At 42.8% G+C, this 25770-nt stretch overlaps 1 protein-coding gene across 1 annotated transcript in view; it reads left to right on the forward strand.

Annotated features, from left to right (window-relative positions):
• Positions 1–1702: 1702 nt before the first annotated feature.
• The window catches only part of LOC142388603 (bone morphogenetic protein receptor type-1A-like), a 73832-nt gene continuing 49764 nt past the window's right edge, over positions 1703–25770 (forward strand). Inside the window, exon 1 of the mRNA XM_075474044.1 lies at positions 1703–1898. The gene's annotated coding sequence lies outside the window, so the exon portion shown is untranslated. The remainder of the gene's footprint in view (positions 1899–25770) is intronic.

Raw genomic sequence — 25770 nt, forward strand, 5'->3', positions numbered from 1 at the left:
TATAACTTTGAATAAAAAAGTATTCTTAAGGTTTTTAGGGTCATTATTAACATGTTAGGAAGCAGTTTTACTAAACTGAAGCTGAGGTTTAATATTCTTATGAAACATGAACCCTAACTTATCTAAAAATGCTTTTAAGTTTGAATTCATTCTGATATATTAAGACTTAAATTCCTGTTTCGCCCTTAAAAATATTCATTAAAGTTCTCAGTTGTGCATCAGATTTCACGCACATGTATGATTCTTACTCCTAAAAATCTTATTTTCACTTCAACAAACACATTGAATCAAGTGTTTGGTACGTTTTGGACAAACTAATCACATTTTTTAAGGTTATTTAAGCGTAAAAAGGTGTAATATCTCCACAGAAGGGGAGGAAGAATCTGTTTGCGGTGTGTCAGAGAAACTGAACCAGATATTAAAAAGAAGAAATAGATAAACTTTGTCTTTATTTTAAAAAATAAGTATATTATCATGAGTTATCATCAGCAGCGCTCCTTATCCAAATCTGAAGCTTGAGTTTCAAAACTTAATCACATTTTAACCACTGATTTAATCTGATTTTATCTATTGTTCTTATTTCTTTCTTTTTTGTTTAAAATTTAAATCATGCTTTTTATTTCTACTGTTTTAATGTCTCTGTAAAGCACTTTGAATCGAATTGTGTTAAACTTGCCTTAATGCACTGAACACAATGAAAATAATCTGTTATCTGAAGAGTTTTTTACAGCTTTTTGGTTCTCGTTGATGAAAACTTGTCAAAAAGTAGAAGTAAGTCTTTTTATAAAGGCTGATTTCACCACCCCAGAGCCGGACGTCTGGTATTCATTCTTTTTTTTTCACTTTATTTATTGGTTTTCACAATTTAAAATGATACATAAGACATACAGAAATACAGAAATATAAGGACACCCCCCACCCCCCCACCACAAGGAGACAAGCAGAAAAAAAAATAGAATAAAACATATTAATTAAAGAAATGAAGACAAAATGAAGGTGTGAGAGAACATTCATGTGGTTTTCAGTCATGATGAATGACATATATACATGATGTGTAATAAAAGGTCGCCATAACCTGCTGAAATTATTATTAGGACGCCGCAGAGCCGGTCTAATCTTTTCTAGCTTCAAGAGTTGTAGCGTATCTCTAACCCAGCGTTTGTAGGAGGGTGGAGCCGCCTGCTTCCAGTGAAGTAAAATGATTCTTCTCGCTCTGAGGGCGCGCTGAAAAAAGGGACTTTTTGCTGAAGTAAACTCTGTTTAAACATAGAAATACTACAGAAACTTTACTCTGAAAGTGTGTCGTTAAAATCTACTAAGTTACTTCATAACAGCAAATACTACAGATATATCACATTTACTTAAAATTTTGAGTAAAATGATGTTCCTGCCTATGAAAAACAAGTATACTTTACTTAATTGTTTAAATAAATACAACTTAAAACTTAGATGTAAGTAAATGTTTCTTAATATCTTCAAAACTGTTTTATGGTAAGTAAAATTTACTTGATATTGCAGCATTAAATATTACTTAAATCATTGGAGTGCAAATACTTACAAAGGGTTTTTTAAGTAAATCTTATGAGTTTGTTTTTTCAGTGCGACAAAAGCAACGCCATCAGATTGTGCCCCAGGAATGGTTTTCGTTTTTAATGTTGGAGTGAGCCATCTCCTCCTGTGTAGAGGATCTTTGTTCGGCTCTCCTCCGCGGCCAGCAGAAACCGCAGAGCTGCTGATCCCAGAACTGGAGGAGTACTACGCCGAGAATATCTCCACAAACCACCGGGAAATACGCCGTTTTTGGGCCGCTGCTGGGAGCTTAAACCTGGGCAACGGGAGTTCCGCTGAAAAACAAGAGAAGACGCCGGGGACTTCTATCAAAGAACCTTGGAGAAAAGGTGAGGCAGAAGCAGAAGTTCATTCCCAACCTGCGGGTCTGAGCCCGACTTTTCTCTTTTTTTACACCCGTCTATCTGCTGGAGCACTGCTGCTCAAAGCGTGTGTGACTTTAAATGGCCGAGATATTTTAATTCACAAAGTTGTTGTTTTTGTTTTAATATGACAGTTTGTGTCAGTTACAGAAATAATTTATAGATTTAAGCCCCAGAAAGAATCAGAGTTTGGCTAACAGATTCGGTGTGTCCGTTGGCGCCAGGAGATAGACGCATCCCGTCCGGGCTGCTGTCGTGGAGAAAAAGTTTGTTTCGGCGGTTTTATGTGGAAATAAAACACGAATTAGCCCTGTAAACACACCCCACTGAACTGGGGTAATTAGATTAACCCGGTGGTAGTTTATCTGGAGCATGTCTGCCGCAGTTTGCTGAGACTTTGCCCGCTTGTTAGCCGCATTCCTCGGTTAGCTAACCGGGCTGCACAGCTCTCTGTAATTAAAGGGATTTAATTACCTTCAGATTAATTAAAATCTGAAGGTGTAACGCGGACAGAGCGCGTGAAACGGACACGTTTCCGTTGTTTTGTTTTTTTTGGACAAAGATTTGAGTTTTGACAACTAAACCATTTGATGTGTTTTAGCTTTAAAGTTGTGTGAAGTTTGAGCTAAGTTTGGAGTTAGCATCGGCGGCTAGCCGCCGGAAAAAGTCTGAAAAACACTCAAAAAGTCTGAACTTTTTGGGTGGTTTTCCTGCTTTATTTGGAGTTTGGTTGCAGGTGAAAGTCACGCAGAAAAAACGGAAGAAAACAGCAGAAAAACGTCAGAAAAACAACAGAAAAACAGCAGAAAAACGGCAGAAAAACAGCAGAAAAACGGCAGAAAACAGCAGAAAAACGGCAGAAAACAACAGAAAAACGGCAGAAAACGGCAGAAAAACGGCAGAAAACAACAGAAAAACGTCAGAAAACAACAGAAAAACGGCAGAAAACAGCAGAAAAACGTCAGAAAACAACAGAAAAACAGCAGAAAAACGGCAGAAAACAACAGAAAAACGGCAGAAAACAGCAGAAAAACGGCAGAAAACAACAGAAAAACAGCAGAAAAACGTCAGAAAACAACAGAAAAACAGCAGAAAAACGTCAGAAAACAACAGAAAAACGGCAGAAAAACGGCAGAAAACAACAGAAAAACGGCAGAAAACAACAGAAAAACGGCAGAAAACAGCAGAAAAACGGCAGAAAACAGCAGAAAAACGGCAGAAAACAGCAGAAAAACAGCAGAAAAACGTCAGAAAACAACAGAAAAACGGCAGAAAAACGGCAGAAAAACGGCAGAAAACAACAGAAAAACAGCAGAAAAACGTCAGAAAACAACAGAAAAACGGCAGAAAAACGGCAGAAAAACGGCAGAAAACAACAGAAAAACGGCAGAAAAACGGCAGAAAACAGCAGAAAAACGGCAGAAAACAACAGAAAAACAACAGAAAAACGTCAGAAAACAACAGAAAAACAGCAGAAAAACGGCAGAAAAACGGCAGAAAAACGGCAGAAAACAACAGAAAAACGGCAGAAAACAACAGAAAAACGGCAGAAAAACGGCAGAAAACAACAGAAAAACGTCAGAAAACAACAGAAAAACGGCAGAAAACAACAGAAAACAACAGAAAAACGGCAGAAAACAACAGAAAAACGGCAGAAAACAACAGAAAAACGGCAGAAAACAGCAGAAAACAGCAGAAAAACGTCAGAAAACTGCTGAAAACATTATTTCTCCACTCATGTTGGCGTTTGGTTCATGAATCAAATCAGCTGTTAAACGCTTTATTTCTTCTTTTGTTCACATTTCCATTGTTTTTTTTGGACAAAGATTTGAATTTTGACAACTAAACCATTTGATGTGTTTTAGCTTTAAAGTTGTGTGAAGTTTGAGCTAAGTTTGGAGTTAGCATCGGCGGCTAGCCACCGGAAAAAGTCTGAAAAAGATTTACCTGCCCTGGGCCCAGATTTACCTGCCCTGAGCCCAGATTTACCTGCCCTGGAGCTGATTTACCTGCCCTGGGCCCAGATTTACCTGCCCTGAGCCCAGATTTACCTGCCCTGGGCCCAGATTTACCTGCCCTGGAGCTGATTTACCTGCCCTGAGCCCAGATTTACCTGCCCTGGGCCCAGATTTACCTGCCCTGGGCCCAGATTTACCTGCCCTGGAGCTGATTTACCTGCCCTGGAGCTGATTTACCTGCCCTGGGCCCAGATTTACCTGCCCTGAGCCCAGATTTACCTGCCCTGGGCCCAGATTTACCTGCCCTGAGCCCAGATTTACCTGCCCTGGGCCCAGATTTACCTGCCCTGGAGCTGATTTACCTGCCCTGAGCCCAGATTTACCTGCCCTGAGCCCAGATTTACCTGCCCTGAGCCCAGATTTACCTGCCCTGGAGCTGATTTACCTGCCCTGAGCCCAGATTTACCTGCCCTGAGCCCAGATTTACCTGCCCTGAGCCCAGATTTACCTGCCCTGAGCCCAGATTTACCTGCCCTGGACCCAGATTTACCTGCCCTGGGCCCAGATTTACCTGCCCTGGGCCCAGATTTACCTGCCCTGGAGCTGATTTACCTGCCCTGGAGCTGATTTACCTGCCCTGGAGCTGATTTACCTGCCCTGGAGCTGATTTACCTGCCCTGGAGCTGATTTTCCTGCCCTGAGCCCAGATTTACCTGCCCTGAGCCCAGATTTACCTGCCCTGAGCCCAGATTTACCTGCCCTGAGCCCAGATTTACCTGCCCTGGGCCCAGATTTACCTGCCCTGAGCCCAGATTTACCTGCCCTGGACCCAGATTTACCTGCCCTGGGCCCAGATTTACCTGCCCTGGGCCCAGATTTACCTGCCCTGGGCCCAGATTTACCTGCCCTAGGCCCACATTTACCTGCCCTGGGCCCACATTTACCTGCCCTGGGCCCACATTTACCTGCCCTGAGCCCAGATTTACCTGCCCTGGGCCCACATTTACCTGCCCTGAGCCCACATTTACCTGCCCTGAGCCCAGATTTTCCTGCCCTGGGCCCAGATTTACCTGCCCTGAGCCCAGATTTACCTGCCCTGGGCCCAGATTTACCTGCCCTGGGCCCAGATTTACCTGCCCTGGGCCCAGATTTACCTGCCCTGAGCCCAGATTTACCTGCCCTGGGCCCAGATTTACCTGCCCTGAGCCCAGATTTACCTGCCCTGGGCCCAGATTTACCTGCCCTGAGCCCAGATTTACCTGCCCTGAGCCCAGATTTACCTGCCCTGAGCCCAGATTTACCTGCCCTGAGCCCAGATTTACCTGCCCTGAGCCCCTATTTACCTGCCCTGGGCCCAGATTTACCTGCCCTGGAGCTGATTTACCTGCCCTGGGCCCAGATTTACCTGCCCTGGACCCAGATTTACCTGCCCTGGGCCCAGATTTACCTGCCCTGAGCCCAGATTTACCTGCCCTGGGCCCAGATTTACCTGCCCTGAGCCCAGATTTACCTGCCCTGAGCCCAGAGTTACCTGCCCTGAGCCCAGATTTACCTGCCCTGGGCCCTGATTTACCTGCCCTGGAGCTGATTTACCTGCCCTGGAGCTGATTTACCTGCCCTGGAGCTGATTTACCTGCCCTGGGCCCAGATTTACCTGCCCTGGGCCCAGATTTACCTGCCCTGGACCCAGATTTACCTGCCCTGGAGCTGATTTACCTGCCCTGGAGCTGATTTACCTGCCCTGGAGCTGATTTACCTGCCCTGGGCCCAGATTTACCTGCCCTGGAGCTGATTTACCTGCCCTGGGCCCAGATTTACCTGCCCTGAGCCCAGATTTACCTGCCCTGAGCCCAGATTTACCTGCCCTGGAGCTGATTTACCTGCCCTGGGCCCAGATTTACCTGCCCTGGGCCCAGATTTACCTGCCCTGGGCCCAGATTTACCTGCCCTGAGCCCAGATTTACCTGCCCTGAGCCCAGATTTACCTGCCCTGGAGCTGATTTACCTGCCCTGAGCCCAGATTTACCTGCCCTGGGCCCAGATTTACTTGCCCTGGAGCTGATTTTCCTGCCCTGGACCCAGATTTACCTGCCCTGGGCCCAGATTTACCTGCCCTGAGCCCAGATTTACCTGCCCTGGGCCCAAATTTACCTGCCCTGGAGCTGATTTACCTGCCCTGGAGCTGATTTACCTGCCCTGGGCCCAGATTTACCTGCCCTGAGCCCAGATTTACCTGCCCTGAGCCCAGATTTACCTGCCCTGAGCCCAGATTTACCTGCCCTGAGCCCAGATTTACCTGCCCTGAGCCCAGATTTACCTGCCCTGGAGCTGATTTACCTGCCCTGGGCCCAGATTTACCTGCCCTGAGCCCAGATTTTCCTCCCCTGGGCCCAGATTTACCTGCCCTGGAGCTGATTTACCTGCCCTGGAGCTGATTTACCTGCCCTGGAGCTGATTTACCTGCCCTGGAGCTGATTTACCTGCCCTGGGCCCAGATTTACCTTCCCTGAGCCCAGATTTACCTGCCCTGAGCCCAGATTTACCTGCCCTGGGCCCAGATTTACCTGCCCTGAGCCCAGATTTACCTGCCCTGAGCCCAGATTTACCTGCCCTGGAGCTGATTTACCTGCCCTGGGCCCAGATTTACCTGCCCTGAGCCCAGATTTTCCTCCCCTGGGCCCAGATTTACCTGCCCTGGAGCTGATTTACCTGCCCTGGAGCTGATTTACCTGCCCTGGAGCTGATTTACCTGCCCTGGAGCTGATTTACCTGCCCTGGGCCCAGATTTACCTTCCCTGAGCCCAGATTTACCTGCCCTGAGCCCAGATTTACCTGCCCTGGAGCTGATTTACCTGCCCTGGAGCTGATTTCTGCCCTGGGCCCAGATTTACCTGCCCTGAGCCCAGATTTACCTGCCCTGGAGCTGATTTCTGCCCTGGGCCCAGATTTACCTGCCCTGGAGCCGGTCTGTTGGAGTCTAAATGTGGGAGAAAAGCAATGAAACGACCAGTTTCTGCTGATAGAAGAAGGATTCCACACAGGTCACAGTAGGGCTGTCCACGACCAAGGGTGTTGTTGGTCGACCAGTGGTCGTCATTTACTCCGATTAATCGACTAATCGACGTTAGTGACCATTGGCTGACAGGCAGAATTTTTCCAGCGCACAAGCCGGGTGCTTCAAGTCTGCCCTCTCTTTACACGGGCAAATTATTTCAGATTTTGACATTCTGAATATAATAATGAAATAATCAGAAAGACTGAAATCTGTGTGTCTGTAACGGTCTGAAATCTGTGTGTGTGGTAACGGGGTCTGAAATCTGTGTGTGTGGTAACGGGGTCTGAAATCTGTGTGTGGTAACGGGGTCTGAAATCTGTGTGTGTAACGGGGTCTGAAATCTGTGTGTGGTAACGGGGTCTGAAATCTGTGTGTGTGGTAACGGGGTCTGAAATCTGTGTGTGTGTGGTAACGGGGTCTGAAATCTGTGTGTGGTAACGGGGTCTGAAATCTGTGTGTGTGTAGTAACGGGGTCTGAAATCTGTGTGTGTGTGGTAACGGGGTCTGAAATCTGTGTGTGTGTGGTAACGGGGTCTGAAATCTGTGTGTGTGTGGTAACGGGGTCTGAAATCTGTGTGTGTGTAGTAACGGGGTCTGAAATCTGTGTGTGTGTGTAACGGGGTCTGAAATCTGTGTGTGGTAACGGGGTCTGAAATCTGTGTGTGTGTGGTAACGGGGTCTGAAATCTGTGTGTGTGGGTAACGGGGTCTGAAATCTGTGTGTGTGTAACGGGGTCTGAAATCTGTGTGTGTGTAACGGGGTCTGAAATCTGTGTGTGTGTAACGGGGTCTGAAATCTGTGTGTGTGTAACGGGGTCTGAAATCTGTGTGTGTGGGTAACGGGGTCTGAAATCTGTGTGTGTGTAACGGTCTGAAATCTGTGTGTGTGTAACGGGGTCTGAAATCTGTGTGTGTGTAACGGGGTCTGAAATCTGTGTGTGTGTGGTAACGGGGTCTGAAATCTGTGTGTGTGTGTAACGGGGTCTGAAATCTGTGTGTGTGGTAACGGGGTCTGAAATCTGTGTGTGTGTAACGGGGTCTGAAATCTGTGTGTGTGTAACGGGGTCTGAAATCTGTGTGTGTGTGGTAACGGGGTCTGAAATCTGTGTGTGTGTGTGGTAACGGGGTCTGAAATCTGTGTGTGTGTGGTAACGGGGTCTGAAATCTGTGTGTGTGTAACGGTCTGAAATCTGTGTGTGTGTAACGGGGTCTGAAATCTGTGTGTGTGGTAACGAGGTCTGAAATCTGTGTGTGTGGTAACGGGGTCTGAAATCTGTGTGTGTGGTAACGGGGTCTGAAATCTGTGTGTGTGTGGTAACGGGGTCTGAAATCTGTGTGTGTGTGGTAACGGGGTCTGAAATCTGTGTGTGTGTGGTAACGGGGTCTGAAATCTGTGTGTGTGTGGTAACGGGGTCTGAAATCTGTGTGTGTGTGGTAACGGGGTCTGAAATCTGTGTGTGTGTAACGGGGTCTGAAATCTGTGTGTGTGTAACGGGGTCTGAAATCTGTGTGTGTGTGGTAACGGGGTCTGAAATCTGTGTGTGTGTGTGGTAACGGGGTCTGAAATCTGTGTGTGTGTGGTAACGGGGTCTGAAATCTGTGTGTGTGTAACGGTCTGAAATCTGTGTGTGTGTAACGGGGTCTGAAATCTGTGTGTGTGTAACGGTCTGAAATCTGTGTGTGTGTAACGGGGTCTGAAATCTGTGTGTGGTAACGGGGTCTGAAATCTGTGTGTGTGTAACGGGGTCTGAAATCTGTGTGTGTGTGGTAACGGGGTCTGAAATCTGTGTGTGTGGTAACGGGGTCTGAAATCTGTGTGTGTGTGGTAACGGGGTCTGAAATCTGTGTGTGTGGTAACGGGGTCTGAAATCTGTGTGTGTGGTAACGAGGTCTGAAATCTGTGTGTGTGGTAACGGGGTCTGAAATCTGTGTGTGTGGTAACGGGGTCTGAAATCTGTGTGTGTGTGGTAACGGGGTCTGAAATCTGTGTGTGTGTGGTAACGGGGTCTGAAATCTGTGTGTGTGTAACGGGGTCTGAAATCTGTGTGTGTGTGGTAACGGGGTCTGAAATCTGTGTGTGTGGTAACGGGGTCTGAAATCTGTGTGTGTGGTAACGGGGTCTGAAATCTGTGTGTGTGGTAACGGGGTCTGAAATCTGTGTGTGTGGTAACGGGGTCTGAAATCTGTGTGTGTGTAACGGTCTGAAATCTGTGTGTGTGTAACGGGGTCTGAAATCTGTGTGTGTGTGTAACGGGGTCTGAAATCTGTGTGTGTGTAACGGTCTGAAATCTGTGTGTGTGTAACGGTCTGAAATCTGTGTGTGTGTGTAACGGGGTCTGAAATCTGTGTGTGTGTGGTAACGGGGTCTGAAATCTGTGTGTGTGTGTAACGGGGTCTGAAATCTGTGTGTGTGTAACGGTCTGAAATCTGTGTGTGTGGTAACGGGGTCTGAAATCTGTGTGTGTGTAACGGTCTGAAATCTGTGTGTGTGGTAACGGGGTCTGAAATCTGTGTGTGTGTGTAACGGGGTCTGAAATCTGTGTGTGTGTGTAACGGGGTCTGAAATCTGTGTGTGTGGTAACGGGGTCTGAAATCTGTGTGTGTGTAACGGTCTGAAATCTGTGTGTGTGTAACGGGGTCTGAAATCTGTGTGTGTGTGTAACGGTCTGAAATCTGTGTGTGTGTAACGGGGTCTGAAATCTGTGTGTGTGTAACGGTCTGAAATCTGTGTGTGTGTAACGGGGTCTGAAATCTGTGTGTGTGTAACGGGGTCTGAAATCTGTGTGTGTGGTAACGGGGTCTGAAATCTGTGTGTGTGTAACGGGGTCTGAAATCTGTGTGTGTGTAACGGGGTCTGAAATCTGTGTGTGGTAACGGTCTGAAATCTGTGTGTGTGTGTAACGGGGTCTGAAATCTGTGTGTGTGGTAACGGGGTCTGAAATCTGTGTGTGGTAACGGTCTGAAATCTGTGTGTGTGTGTAACGGGGTCTGAAATCTGTGTGTGTGGTAACGGGGTCTGAAATCTGTGTGTGTGTGTGGTAACGGGGTCTGAAATCTGTGTGTGTGTAACGGGGTCTGAAATCTGTGTGTGTGTGGTAACGGGGTCTGAAATCTGTGTGTGTGTAACGGTCTGAAATCTGTGTGTGTGTAACGGGGTCTGAAATCTGTGTGTGTGTAACGGGGTCTGAAATCTGTGTGTGTGTAACGGGGTCTGAAATCTGTGTGTGGTAACGGGGTCTGAAATCTGTGTGTGTGTGTAACGGGGTCTGAAATCTGTGTGTGTGTGTAACGGGGTCTGAAATCTGTGTGTGTGTGTAACGGGGTCTGAAATCTGTGTGTGTGTGTAACGGGGTCTGAAATCTGTGTGTGTGTAACGGGGTCTGAAAGTACAGCGCTGACCGGCCGCCTCTGTTCCAGGAGGCGCTCCAACATGCAGTGGAGTTCCATCTGGTGGAGACATCCTGGATGAGTTTGTGTTCCACCACGTTCTGTTGTATTTGTTTTTCAGAGAGAGCCGCTGTAGCCTCGGCACTTTTCTTAAAATGTCCAACAAGACGTCTGGCAGCTGCAAAGTGTGCCCTGCAACCAACTCCTTGGACCTTTCCCCAGGACGGGCTCGTTCTGTCCCTGTGACACGAATTTACCGTTCTGATTTGTTTGACGTCTTCCTTTGTCAAGCCCTTCAAATTAAAAGTCCCGAAGCCCTTTGACGAGACGCGGCTTTTCTTTTTCCTGCGACCAATCAACCAATGGAATTTGGTCGACCAACGACCAATCGATTATTTGCCGTCAGCCCTAGATTCCACTCATCAAACATGTTTTGAGGAGTTTTGACTATCAGAGCCGGGTAATGGCCCTTTTCTTACCTTTTAACATAAAGATTAAAGGTTTAACAAACTGTTTTAAATACTGAAGACTGTCTGGGTTCTGTTTTCAGAGCTGGACCCGGTCTGCGGGGGTCCAGACTCGGGGCTCAGGCTCCTTTCTGCCTGTTTCTTCCCATTTTCTCAGCTTTATTTGGGTTTATTTTCCTGCTGAAACCCGTTTTCTCAGGTTGTACTGATCCATGGAGGCGGTTTGGGTTTCTCAGGGTTCCCGCAGCCTCTGATTATCTGAAGCTGATGGAGTCTTTCTGTGGAAACAGGTCACAGATTGTTCTTTCTCGTCTCTCCGGCCTCCGCTCGGCTCGGTTTTCCCTCTCCTGGGAGAGTTTCCATCTTGGAGGTTGAGCTCGGGGAATCTGTCCCGCTCCTCTGCTCTATTTCCATCCCTTTCACCCTCCTTTTCCCTCCATTTCTTCCTTTCTTCCTCCCTCCTTGGGAGTCTGCAGACGGAGGATCGGATTTCTCTCTGGCGAGGTGGCGGCGGTGGAGGTGGAGGAGGGAGGAGGTGGGGAAGGAGATCAGGTTTCACATCTCCAGCTCTGTCTGCCTCCCCCCTCCTCCCCCAGCGACCTGGAGACAGAGTGGCTGAGCCGGGGAGGAAAACATGCAGCTCTGCGTCTCCTCCTCCATTCTTCCAGCCTGTGCTGCAGATAAATAAAGGCAGTAAATGGTGGCTGAGCGCACAGAGGGACGATTCTTCACCTCCTCTGCTGCCCCCCCCATGCCTGCAGAGAGACTTTACGTCCTGCACCGGGTGTTTTCTTTCTCCTGGATGTGTGGCAAAGGTGAAGCTGCTGCAGATAAAAGAGTTTCTGCAGCCGAGACTCTAAAAGGTTTCTTTCTGGGTTTATATCGCCTGCAGAAGCCTCGACTGAGGCCCCATCCACACGTAGCCGGGTATCTGCTAAAACGAATATATTTTTCTACGTTTGGACCTGTCATCCACATGAAAACGCATAAAAACGCACCGTAAACGAATGTTTTTAAAAACTCCGGGCAAAGTGAAGATTTTTGAAAACTCTGTTTATGCAGCTGCGTGTAGACAGAGATAACCGGAGATTTGCGTTTTCGAACGTCACAATATGCGCCAAAACAACAACAAATCTGCTTAAAAGTCTAAAGTGCGACCTTTGTTTACTGAAGAAGCATGGATGCCTTGAGAACTGTGGTGGTTATTATTGTGCAGGCGCTGTTTACTGCCTTGATTTTACACGCCCAAGTCGTACTCCTCACTCCTGTCGCTGTCGGAATTATTACGTCCTCATATCGAGGGGCAGTCATGCGATCACCTGTCAGTGTGCTCAAAAAATTTGCGTGCACACTTTATTATTTTGCTGACGAGGGCAGATTGCGCAAAACAGCAAATGCATTTGGGTTGTCAAGACAGGTGAAAACGCAGATGTTCGGTTATATGTGGAAGGTGTTTTTTTCGAAAACAAGGTAATGTGGATACAGATTTTTTTATAAACGGAGGGGGGGAAACATTCGGTTTTAAAAATACCCGGCTACGTGTGGACATGGCCTGAGTTTTAGATGGTTTTATCACCAGCAATGCAAAGAGATTAGATTATACTCACTGATACTCACTATTTATTTCACCAGAGCCACATTGGCAGCCAAATCAAGGGAAGAGCCACTTTTACCACAACATACTAAAGCAACTATGCATTTCTACTTATGAAACATCCCACAGAAAAAGCAACAACACAGCCAATACATTTTAATTCAGACACATTTACCTTAATACTGGGATGAGTCCTCGACTTTCTTCATGTTGTATTTGTAGTTTGTTGTTGTAATCATAGTGAGACATTCAGGATGAGCATGGTTTTTGTGCTGGTTTTTGTGCTGGTTTCTGTGCTGGTTTTTGTGCTGGTTTCTGTGCTGGTTTTTGCCTTTTTTTTAGTTAAAAACCGATCCATTGTGCCTGCATCTCGCGGTACACCCGGCGTTTGCCTGCTCGTCCCCTTTCTGGCGTCTTCATGCTGATTTTCGTTTGGTTTTTGGCTGTTTTTTGTGCTGATTTTCGTTTGGTTTTTGGCTGGTTTTTGTGCTGATTTTCGTTTGGTTTTTGGCTGGTTTTTGTGCTGATTTTCGTTTGGTTTTTGCCCTTTTTCGTTCATATACAGCAATACTTAACACATATAATGTATCTTGGTAGACTTAAGGCAGTAAGAGGATTGTCTTACCGCGTATGCTGAAAAAACAACAACCAAGTTAACTTAAGCCAGAAATTCAAATTCGTCAAGTAGCTCAAAAAATTATTATTTACAATGATTGTATATTAACAACAACAATAATACCAATTCTAATCAAATATAATAACTATAACTAATATAATAATAATAATAAATGACTAAATAAATAAATAATTTTGCACGTTATGTGGTTGAAATGAATAAAATATAAATAAATACGGATAAATCTCTGCAAAGAAACACTAAATGCTCCATTTCAAAGGTACTTCAGCAAACCATTACTGATGTAATGGAGTATTCTGATGATGAAATGAATACTTTTTCCAGCATCTCCAAGGAGCAGCAGCATTGAGCTGCCACTGCAGTCGGATCAATAAGTGAGTAAAGATGCAGAAACAGCAGCCAGAGCTCAGAGCTTCGGTTTATTTCAGCTCACACTGCTAACTCGTGTTAGCCGAGTCTGTGTTGTTGCAGATAAAGTGTGTGAAACATTAGATCTGCCTGGTGAGGAGGACAAAAAGGGCCTAAAGTGAGATTAAATCAGAGAAGTCCACAGTTCAGATTCTCTGTCAGCCCTGATATGTCCAAAACACCACCCAGATTTATCTAAAACATTCCTCCTGATGCTGATAACAGAACCACAGATCAGCAGCTGTTAGCTCTGCAGCTAGCATCCAGCTGTGCTAGCATCTGTTAGCTTCTCTCCTGCTGTCTCAGTGTTTTAATGCAGCTGATAACGCCTCCTATTTCCTGTTTTATTGTCTGTTATCAGTGAAATAACAGCAGTTATTATAACACCACCTGAACCAGCAGTTTAGTGTCCAATCCAATTTTATTCATAAAGCACTTTACAACAACCTCAGTTAAAAACAAAAAAAAATAAAAGAATAAAATACAAGAATAAATTAAAAGACATACAACAGCTATATAATTTAAAATGATAATAATACTAAAATAAATATAATACATTTATTAATTACTTTTAAAAATAAAAATCCAGTTATTAGCCTGGTCCGTTACATTGTTACACATGCAGGTTTCATCTGGTTTGGATATTAAGGCCCAGTCCTGACATCCTGAGCTGATTTATTAAAGTTTGGAACAGCGAACACCGGTTTGGGATCTAAAGTTTACGGCAGTTTTAAACGTTGTTTTTTGTTCCTGGCTTTGTCCACGTGAGGCTTTAGTCTCTTTATTCAGGGTTTCCGTGGAGTCATAAAAAGTCATAAAACGTCATAAATTTAATAAGAAGAATTTTAGGCCATAAAAAGTCATAAAAACATCCAGATTTTCCATACAAGGTCATAAATTACATTTCGCCACGTCTTAAATTTATATGCTCGTTCATTCATTAGTTCTACCATCGCCTCTCCACCTCGAGCCCATACGCTGGTGGCGGAATTCATTCGTTTCGCCTGTTGCAGTAGCCTAGCAAGCTAGTAAGCTAGGCTACTGTTGCAGTTCTGCCTGAGGAATCTGGGTGGTATCGCATGAACTTCAAGATCCATGCGCCAGTGTAGCACCTCCATAGAAACCCGCGCGAACTTCAGAGCTTCACTGCCGGTGTTCTGATCATGTAGCCTTGGTCTATGGTCGCAAGGTCTACTTAGCCTAGCTCGTATTGTGGATTAGTGAACCTATCGGCGCATCACAATGGGAAAGTGCACATTTAACGTGTTATGGCTAGAAGACGGTGCGCTTAAGAATTGGCTTAAGCCCGTCGCGAACAATAGATACCAAGCCTAGTGCACTCTGTGCAAAAAGACATTGGAGCGCTCCAGTTTAGGCATTAAAGCCTTGAATTCACATGCTAAATCAGAGAGGCATAAAGTCTGTGTACAAGGTTTGCAGCGGGTGCAGGCCATCACTCAGTTTTGATCTCCGTCACTACCCGGTCCAAGCACAGCATTCCGTTAGTCTGGCTCCAGCCGCCACACACGGTGCTTTCGGATCAACATCCACGTCGAAAGCGAGGTCCTGTGGGTGTTGAACACCGTTACGAAACACCAGTCGCACAGCGGGAACGAAGACGTTGCCGAACTTTTCCGAACAACTGACAGCCCTGGTAGGCAGTTATTACCCCAGCTTGTATTTTGGGGGCGGCCTTTATTTGCCCGAATAGACCATGCACCCAGCTATTATTTGAAGCCCGGCTATAAATAGAATAGAATACAATCCTGGCCATAATAGTTTAATTTGTTTCATCAACTGCATGGGGTGGGTGTATTGTCAGAAACAGTCCTCATGGATATACTTGATAAACATGCAGGCCTAGTCAATACATGGTGATACTTCCTTGAACTTGAACTAGAAAAGTGCAATGTCTCGCCAGAGAGGCCGACATGCTGGCAGAGGAAGCTGAGGGCAAATCGGGGTCAAAGATGCCCCAGCTCCTTTCAAAATCAAATGCCCTCAGGCGGGCAAGCAAGGAAAAATTGGCTGAGCTAATTTAACGTCACCGTTAAAGGGGACGCACTGAGACGCATGTAGACAGTAGTTGTTAATTTACAGTGGTACAGTTTACAGTTGTAACAGTTATTACAGTTGTACATGGTACAGTTGTTTACAGTTAAGTGAATAAAAAAAGAGATTTTTTTCGAGGAATCGACTAAAGTTATTTCTCATAATTCGTGTAGGTCATAAATTTAAATTATCATGGTCATAAAAAGGTCTTAAATTGTTTTAAATTTGACTGACTAAACCCTGCAGAAACCCTCTTTATTCTGCTCCTTATTCAAGGATTTTTCTCTTTATTCTGCTCCTTATTGATGATTTTTCTCTATTCTGCTCCTTATTCAAGGATTTTTCTCTTTATTCTGCTCCTTATTGATGATTTTTCTCTTTATTCTGCTCCTTATTGATGATTTTTCTCTTTATTCTGCTCCTTATTGGTGATTTTTCTCTTTATTCTGCTCCTTATTGATGATTTTTCTCTTTATTCTGCTCCTTATTGATGATTTTTCTCTTTATTCTGCTCCTTATTGATGATTTTTCTCTTTATTCTGCTCCTTATTGATGATTTTTCTCTTTATTCTGCTCCTTATTGATGATTTTTCTCTTTATTCTGGTCCTTATTGATGATTTTTCTCTTTATTCTGCTCCTTATTGGTGATTTTTCTCTTTTGTTCTGCTCCTTATTGATGATTTTTCTCTTTATTCTGGTCCTTATTGATGATTTTTCTCTTTATTCTGCTCCTTATTGATGATTTTTCTCTTTATTCTGCTCCTTATTGATGATTTTTCTCTTTATTCTGCTCCTTATTGATGATTTTTCTCTTTATTATGCTCCTTATTGATGATTTTTCTCTTTATTCTGCTCCTTATTGATGATTTTTCTCTTTATTCTGCTCCTTATTGATGATTTTTCTCTTTATTCTGCTCCTTATTGATGATTTTTCTCTTTATTCTGCTCCTGATTGATGATTTTTCTCTTTATTCTGCTCATTGATGATTTTTCTCTTTATTCTGCTCCTTATTGATGATTTTTCTCTTTATTCTGCTCCTGATTGATGATTTTTCTCTTTATTCTGCTCTTTATTGATGATTTTTCTCTTTATTCTGGTCCTTATTGATGATTTTTCTCTTTATTCTGGTCCTTATTGATGATTTTTCTCTTTATTCTGGTCCTTATTGGTGATTTTTCTCTTTTGTTCTGCTCCTTATTGATGATTTTTCTCTTTATTATGCTCCTTATTGGTGATTTTTCTCTTTATTCTGCTCCTTATTGATGATTTTTCTCTTTATTCTGCTCCTTATTGATGATTTTTCTCTTTATTCCGCTCCTTATTGATGATTTTTCTCTTTATTCTGCTCCTTATTGGTGATTTTTCTCTTTATTCTGCTCCTTATTGATGATTTTTCTCTTTATTCTGCTCCTTATTGATGATTTTTCTCTTTATTCTGCTCCTTATTGATGATTTTTCTCTTTATTCCGCTCCTTATTGATGATTTTTCTCTTTATTCTGCTCCTTATTGATGATTTTTCTCTTTATTCTGCTCCTTATTGATGATTTTTCTCTTTATTCTGCTCCTTATTGATGATTTTTCTCTTTATTCTGCTCCTGATTGATGATTTTTCTCTTTATTCTGCTCCTTATTGATGATTTTTCTCTTTATTCTGCTCCTGATTGATGATTTTTCTCTTTATTCCGCTCCTTATTGATGATTTTTCTCTTTATTCTGCTCCTTATTGGTGATTTTTCTCTTTATTCCGCTCCTTATTGGTGATTTTTCTCTTTATTCTGCTCCTTATTGATGATTTTTCTCTTTATTCTGCTCCTTATTGATGATTTTTCTCTTTATTCTGCTCCTTATTGATGATTTTTCTCTTTATTCTGCTCCTGATTTATGATTTTTCTCTTTATTCTGCTCCTTATTGATGATTTTTCTCTTTATTCTGCTCCTTATTGATGATTTTTCTCTTTATTCTGCTCCTTATTGATGATTTTTCTCTTTATTCTGCTCCTTATTGATGATTTTTCTCTTTATTCCGCTCCTTATTGATGATTTTTCTCTTTATTCTGCTCCTTATTGATGATTTTTCTCTTTATTCTGCTCCTTATTGATGATTTTTCTCTTTATTCTGCTCCTGATTTATGATTTTTCTCTTTATTCTGCTCCTTATTGATGATTTTTCTCTTTATTCTGCTCCTTATTGATGATTTTTCTCTTTATTCTGCTCCTTATTGATGATTTTTCTCTTTATTCTGCTCCTTATTGATGATTTTTCTCTTTATTCCGCTCCTTATTGATGATTTTTCTCTTTATTCCGCTCCTTATTGATGATTTTTCTCTTTATTCTGCTCCTTATTGATGATTTTTCTCTTTATTCTGCTCCTTATTGATGATTTTTCTCTTTATTCTGCTCCTTATTGATGATTTTTCTCTTTATTCTGCTCCTTATTGATGATTTTTCTCTTTATTCCGCTCCTTATTGATGATTTTTCTCTTTATTCTGCTCCTTATTGATGATTTTTCTCTTTATTCTGCTCCTTATTGATGATTTTTCTCTTTATTCTGCTCCTGATTTATGATTTTTCTCTTTATTCTGCTCCTTATTGATGATTTTTCTCTTTATTCTGCTCCTTATTGATGATTTTTCTCTTTATTCTGCTCCTTATTGATGATTTTTCTCTTTATTCTGCTCCTGATTTATGATTTTTCTCTTTATTCTGCTCCTTATTGATGATTTTTCTCTTTATTCTGCTCCTGATTGATGATTTTTCTCTTTATTCTGCTCCTTATTGATGATTTTTCTCTTTTGTTCTGCTCCTTATTGATGATTTTTCTCTTTATTCTGCTCCTTATTGATGATTTTTCTCTTTATTCTGCTCCTGATTGATGATTTTTCTCTTTATTCTGCTCCTGATTGATGATTTTTCTCTTTATTCTGCTCCTTATTGATGATTTTTCTCTTTATTCTGCTCCTTATTGGTGATTTTTCTCTTTATTCTGCTCCTTATTGGTGATTTTTCTCTTTATTCTGCTCCTTATTCAAGGATTTTTCTCTTTATTCTGCTCCTTATTGATGATTTTTCTCTTTATTCTGCTCCTTATTGATGATTTTTCTCTTTATTCTGCTCTTTATTGATGATTTTTCTCTTTATTCTGCTCCTTATTGATGATTTTTCTCTTTATTCTGCTCCTTATTGATGATTTTTCTCTTTATTCTGCTCCTTATTGATGATTTTTCTCTTTATTCTGCTCCTTATTGATGATTTTTCTCTTTATTCTGCTCCTTATTGGTGATTTTTCTCTTTATTCTGCTCCTTATTGGTGATTTTTCTCTTTATTCTGCTCCTTATTGGTGATTTTTCTCTTTATTCTGCTCCTTATTGATGATTTTTCTCTTTATTCTGCTCCTTATTGATGATTTTTCTCTTTATTCTGCTCCTTATTGATGATTTTTCTCTTTATTCTGCTCCTTATTGATGATTTTTCTCTTTATTCTGGTCCTTATTGGTGATTTTTCTCTTTATTCTGCTCCTTATTGATGATTTTTCTCTTTATTCTGCTCCTTATTGGTGATTTTTCTCTTTATTCTGCTCCTGATTAATGATTTTTCTCTTTATTCTGCTCCTTATTGGTGATTTTTCTCTTTATTCTGCTCCTGATTAATGATTTTTCTCTTTATTCTGCTCCTTATTGATGATTTTTCTCTTTATTCTGCTCCTGATTAATGATTTTTCTCTTTATTCTGCTCCTGATTAATGATTTTTCTCTTTATTCTGCTCCTTATTGATGGATTTTGGCTCTTTAAACCCTGTAAAGTTTAAATGAAAGCCTCTCGCCTCAGAAAGTTGAACAGTTGAAACCTTCCTGACACCAAACCTTCGGCCTGATGTCAGCTGAAGGTCGCCGCAGTCTCCACGTTTTACGGCCTCAGCGGCTCCAGTCGTCCTTTAATGGTATCGATCTCTGCTTTAAATACACCCGGCCCGTCCTGGTGAATAATTCAGGCAGCAGATTGTTCCTGCGATCGGATGAGAAGAAACATTTTCCTTCTTCCCCGGCCGTGAAAACGTGGATTTGTGACCACGTGCGTTCTGTGGTCATGTGACAGCGAGCAGGAGTTGGAAATGAAGCCTCATCACAGCCGGTTATTAAGAAGTGTGTGATGTGTGTTATCCCTCCAGGTTTGGGCTCGTTTCCGCCTTTTATGGCATTAAACATTGAAATCTAATGAAATGAGCCCAGAAATCTAGCTTCTTCACTCATTAGTTTGATAAAACTGGAGTATATAAGACCTTAAAACCTGTTGCACAGCAGAGCTTTTTCTGTTTAAACGTAATTAATATGAAATAAAATAAAGAATTAAATTATTTTGAGGGAGAAAATGGATAAATAGGATGTAAAGGAACTAGGGCTGGGCAACGATTAAAATGTTTAATCTAATTAATCACATGATTTCCCTGATTAATCGCGATTAATCGCATTTGTACGCAGAATCCAAAAATGAGTCCAAAAGTAGCGTATAGCTTTTAGCATTTAGCTTTATTTTAAATGTGCTGCCATATGAATGAAAGTGCCATAACATTTGTTGTGCAAACACACTTTTAACATCAGCATCTTTCTGTAGTTTTTATGTAGAAGCCTCGCTCCACTGTCTGTTTCCTTGAATGACTTGCTGCTATCAGTTGTGTGTTTTGCCTTTAAGTGATATTTTAGACTGGAACTACTACGCTGAAAAGACAATTCAACTTGGCAGTGTTTACAGATGACTTTGGTTCTGTCGACTCCGCCGTCTGGAAGAACTTTAACATGAAAATGGCCGAGTAAAAGTTCCGTACCCTTCTCCATGTTTGGTGGATCCGCCGATTACTTTCTTTTCCTGTTCCACAGCAGACAGCAGCAGACTTTTACAAAATAAAAGCCTGTGAGCAGCAGAGTTTAACAAAATAAAAGCCTGTGAGCAACAGACTTTTACAGAATAAAAGCCTGTGAGCAACAGACTTTTACAAAATAAAAGCCTGTGAGCAACAGACTTTTACAAAATAAAAGCCTGTGAGCAACAGACTTTTACAAAATAAAAGCCTGTTAGCAGCAGACTTTTACAAAATAAAAGCCTGTGAGCAACATACTTTTACAAAATAAAAGCCTGTGAGCAGCAGACTTTTACAAAATAAAAGCCTGTGAGCAACAGACTTTTACAATAATAAAATAAAATTTTAAAAATAACCTGCGTTAATGTGCGATAAAATATTTATCAGCCTTAAATAATAACGAGTTAACTCAGTTAACAGCCCTAAGAGGAACGTATATTTCCGTATGTTTGAGCCCTCCGTGTTAAACCAGCTGATTTAAACCTGAAGCTTCAGGTTTCCTCAGTTATTTTCACCATCTTTTTGATCTATTCAGCTGATTGTTTTCATCTTTTCAGCTGTAAATCTGAGCGTAGACACAGCAACATGAATCCCATTTCATGAGCTGCTGTAACTGTGTGAGTTCAGCTGAACTTCTGTGAGTTTTTCAGGTTTCCTCTAAGAGAATCTCTGCGTTTAAAGGTTCAAGTTTGTCTGCTTGTTTAACTCAGCCTGGAGGTTTCCTCCTTCATTCCTCGGTGGGTTACTTTCTCAGTAATCCTCCTGCCTGATAGGTGCAGGGATCCCTTGTCCCCTGACCTCTGACCTCTCCTGGCTCAGACTATCTGACTGAGGCCGAAGGTTTTCAGGATGTTGCTCCCAGATGTTTTTACCTGGAGAATCCAGCTTTATTGGATGTGAATCTGCTGTTTTTATGTTGTTCAGACTCACATTGGAGCTGATATCATTTTGATGAAGTTTTGCTTGTATTTACATGTAAAATCAGAATCTGAATTACTTTATGAATCCCTTGCGGGAAATTCCTTTTCTGCAGTGCACTCGTTTACAGAAAAAAAGATTAAGTCAGGAAATACAATAGAGCAAAAATAAATATAATACAATAAGACAAAATAAGATAAAATAAAGATAAAGCAAAATTACAACCCCATACAGTAAAATAAAATTACACCCTTCCCATATAAACAGTGTAAAAATAAGAATAAGATAAGGAAAAGCTCAGTATATACAATAAACAGTATTTACAATGCTGCTCAGTACCTAATTATTATTATTATTATTGCACATGACCGAGTTATTGCAATGGTCTTTCTGGCCGGTTGTCTGGCTCATCCAAATGGATTTAAGGTGTTTTTTTTTTTAGAAGAAATGTTCACTTGTGTGATCTTTCTCTGAGGCCTGGGTTTAATCTTTGGATGTTTGGATGCAAACAGTCGTTTTAAGTGGAAGAAGAGTTCATTTGAGACGCTCTGTGGCTCAGAGGACTGATGTGAATCTATCTTTCAGGGAGATAAAAGCTCACGGCTCAGTTTTCAGTTGCCTCGGCAGTGTTGAATGAAAGGAAACTGACACCTGAGCAATCACAGCCCAGCGAAGTGTGTGGAAAGCTGTTGGCTGTGTGTTTCTGTTGGTTAACAACCAGGCGTCCTGGCTGAGTTCTCCCACTGCACCGGGCTGCTGTGAGCGCAGCGCTGCCCCCCGACTGCCTCCTCCTTTCTGCTCTTTAATTTCAATTAGCTGTGGCCGCGGGCGGCCTTTGATGGCATTAGCCTCTGCTGCCTGCACACTCGTCCCCCTGCCTCCGTCCTCCTCTGTTGGTTCAGCCAAAGCCGGCGGCTTTAACGCTCACAACTCTGAACGCTTCGCCTCCACTTCCTGCCGGCGGCCTGTGACATAACCACCGCGTTCAGGCCGGCTGGTGGGGGGGGGACGTAGGTGGGCCGTCCTGCTGGCAGCTATGAAAGCATGGCAATCTGGAGGAGGAGGAAATAAACAGTGTTTTTGGCCTGCGGAGGACTCGCTTTGTTGGTACGAATTTAACTACAGAGGTGTGAAGGAATGAGACCAGTTATCTTTGTTTTCTCATTTATTTTATTAGGGACCGAGCAGTGAAACTGCCAGGACCCAAATGTATCTGTAAGGATTATTCTTATTCTTTGCTAAAGGTACTCCAAAACTCTTGAAATTTTGCGAGCGCCACCTGCCAGTCGACGACATGAAAGAATCTAAACTTTATATTTTTGGGAGTCGCTCATTGGCTCTGTAGCGCCCCCTACGGTGCTTAAAAATGGTCCCCGCATTGGGCTTCGTTTCGCGTGGGACGAAGAAATTCGGTACACTCATTCATCATGCCCAGACGCACAAAAAAGTCTCAGGCCGCCATGGTCCCACGTCCACAGGAAGGCGGCCATTTTGGATGGAAAGTGCGTTTTCGTGCCATTTTTGACCGATTCCACGCCTTGCATAAGATCAAACTCCTCCTACAGATTTAATGCTACAGACTTCAAACTTGGCCAGGTTACTCTTAAGACATGGGGGGGATAAAATCATTAGGCAACTTTTTCAAACTCTGAACGGTGAAGCTTGCAGCTTTCTAGTTTATTTATTTATTCTAACCAAGTTTTATTGGTATTCATATGTATTTACACATATCTTTTAGTTTACAACAGATTTTTCTTTCTGTTATTTTTTTTCGATTTCTCGTTTATTATTGGACCAAATAATCACCGGTTCTGTTGTCCCACATGGCTGGAATAAAGTTGGTTGACATGTTTACATCAATCAGACGGGGTAAAAAAAACACAGTAAATCATCTAAATGGAGTAAAATCCAGGTCAGGAAGGTGGTCTTTAGGACTTTAGGACGGTCTTTGGACTGTTGCTTGTTTTTAAATTCATTTAAATGATTTTATTTGTTTCTCTTTATGTTCTTTTATGTATTTTTAATGCTTCTTCCACTCCCTGCTGCAATGCTTTTATTTTATGTAAAGCACTTTGAACTGTTCTGTACATGAAATGTGCTCCAGATAAATTTGATAGATTGATTTAGGTCAGTAGTTAACAGGGCTGGTGGTGAAAGCCTGGGTCAGAACCAGCTGAGTTCTGAAATAAAAGTGTGTCTGCGCCTCTCTTTGTTGCTCAGAACCCAAAGAGAACCGGGTCAGAGGTGGCTTCTGGATCACTGAGGGCTTCAGACGGATTTATTGCGGGTAAATGGAGATGTGCTGACAGTTCGTCTCTAACTGTCCTGGTTGAGCTGTAAAAAGTTCTCTGAAATAAATCCATGTTTGACATCAGACCCAGCTGTGATGTCTCCTGATGACATTTCCTCGTGGAAGCATATAAAGATTAAATAGTGCTGGACTTGGAATCGAACCCAGAGGGACACCATAACTGATTTCATAGTGTTTGGATGATTTATCGCTCTCTGCAGCTTCTTGTTAAAGCTTCTGTTTTGTGTTTATGTGTTTATGTTCCTGCATTCCTGCCCGTCCGCCTGATGTGAGGCCGACTGGTTTCACAGCTTTTCTGTCAGCCTGAGGTCTCACACCTTCATCTCACTCATCACTTCAACACAGGAATCTATTTCTAACCCTCCGCCTCCTCTTTCACTTTATTTAACTGCAGATTGTAGAGATTTATATGCAGTACGTATGTTTAATTTAAGATTTAAATACATTTGAAACGGTGACAGCTGTTGTTCATACAGCTTACCTCCATAATGTTTGGGACAGAGTGATGGCGGCTCCATTACAGCAGCCATCTTTAGCCCTTAGTTTATCCCTTTAAGGCTCTCCTTCAGCACACTGAAGGCCCGCTCAGCTGGATGTGAATCAGCTGAATTCAGCTCTGAGAAACTCTGCTGCCGGTCTGTCCAGAACAGCTTTTTCCAGAACTCTGCAGCTCCTTTAAGGACTTTCTGGCAAACTGTAACGTATCCATCCTCTTTCTGTGGCTAACTACCGGTTAGCATGTAGCAGCGTAGCCTTTGTGTTTCCGTGGCTAACTACCGGTTAGCATGCAGCAGCGTAGCCTAGGGCTGTGTTCGAAACCGCATACTGCATACTACATACTTCCATGCTGCATACTCATCGATCAGACAGTATGCAGAGCGTTTACCCACAATGCATTGCGCTCCTGCCCGAGCCGAAATCAGCCGGCCTGAAGCTGATTTCCCTTAAGCGCTAAACTCTGTAAACTTTAGCAACATTTGAAACATTTTCAGGTGAGAAAGTAGTCGTTTAGATCCCCAACATGTTGAAAACCTGACAAAATACCGGCTGTTTACCATTTTGTTCCCACGAATTCGGCGCTACTAAAGCTAGCCGCAGTGAACAACGCACTTCCGGTTATTTTCACAAAATAAAATACCCGTTGCCTTTTATCACAGGGAAAGCCATTACCATACAATTGGTGCTTTTGTTTTGAAAACAGGAAGTGAACCTGCCCTCGTTGTAGCTAGCTTGAAACTGCCGTTTTGACAGGAAATGACGATCGGCGACGTCACGTTACGTTGCATCTTGGGTAGTTTGAGTATGAGTAGTGACCTCATGATGCATACCCAACATTTCAGAGAATCTAGTATGCATCCGGGGAACTTAAAAAACGTTAAAGTTAGTAGGAGTAGTGGGAGTAGTAGGCGGTTTCGAACACAGCCTCTGTGTTTCTGTGGCTAATTAGTGGTTAGCATGTAGCAGCGTAGCCTCTGTGTTTCTGTGGCTGACTAGCGGTTAGCATGTAGCAGCGTAGCCTCTGTGTTTCTGTGGCTGACTAGCAGTTAGCATGTAGCAGCGTAGCCTCTGTGTTTGTGTTCATGAAGTCTTCTGTGGACAGTCGTCTCTGACAAAGACACACCTTCCTCCTGAAGAAGGTTCTGATCTGTTGGACGGGCCTTTGAGGGTTCTTCTGGCTTCCTTGGCCTACCTGTGCATTGGTTTGGCCCATGTCTCTGATGGTTTATTCTGGTTTTTCAGCCTCATAAACGGCCTCTCTCCTCATGTTGAACAGCTACAGAAACAAGCCGAGGTGTCTTATCCCTGCACTGATGAAGCAGTGGAACACACCTGGAACACACCTGAAACACACCTGGAACACACCTGAAACACACCTGAAACACACCTGAAACACACCTGAAACACACCTGGAACACACCTGTCCCAAACATTATGGAGGCCACCGTGTGCATTTATCTCTAAAAGGATGTATCAGTCGGCTGTTAATGCGTCCCAGGACACGTTCATGTTTTTAAAATGTGTCCTGGACCACCTCTGAATATGTCCTGGGTGTGTTTACACCTGTGTTTGGATCAGATATGTCGGGAACTGACAGATGTAGTGTTCTAATGGACTCCGTTCATCAGCTTATGGTTGCTGCAACAGTTCCTAAAACCTGTCATCTCTTAATGTTGAATCGGTGTTTGAATCTGGC

This window comes from Odontesthes bonariensis, chromosome 2, assembly GCF_027942865.1.
Source record: "Odontesthes bonariensis isolate fOdoBon6 chromosome 2, fOdoBon6.hap1, whole genome shotgun sequence".
NCBI classification, from domain to species: Eukaryota; Metazoa; Chordata; class Actinopteri; order Atheriniformes; family Atherinopsidae; genus Odontesthes; species Odontesthes bonariensis.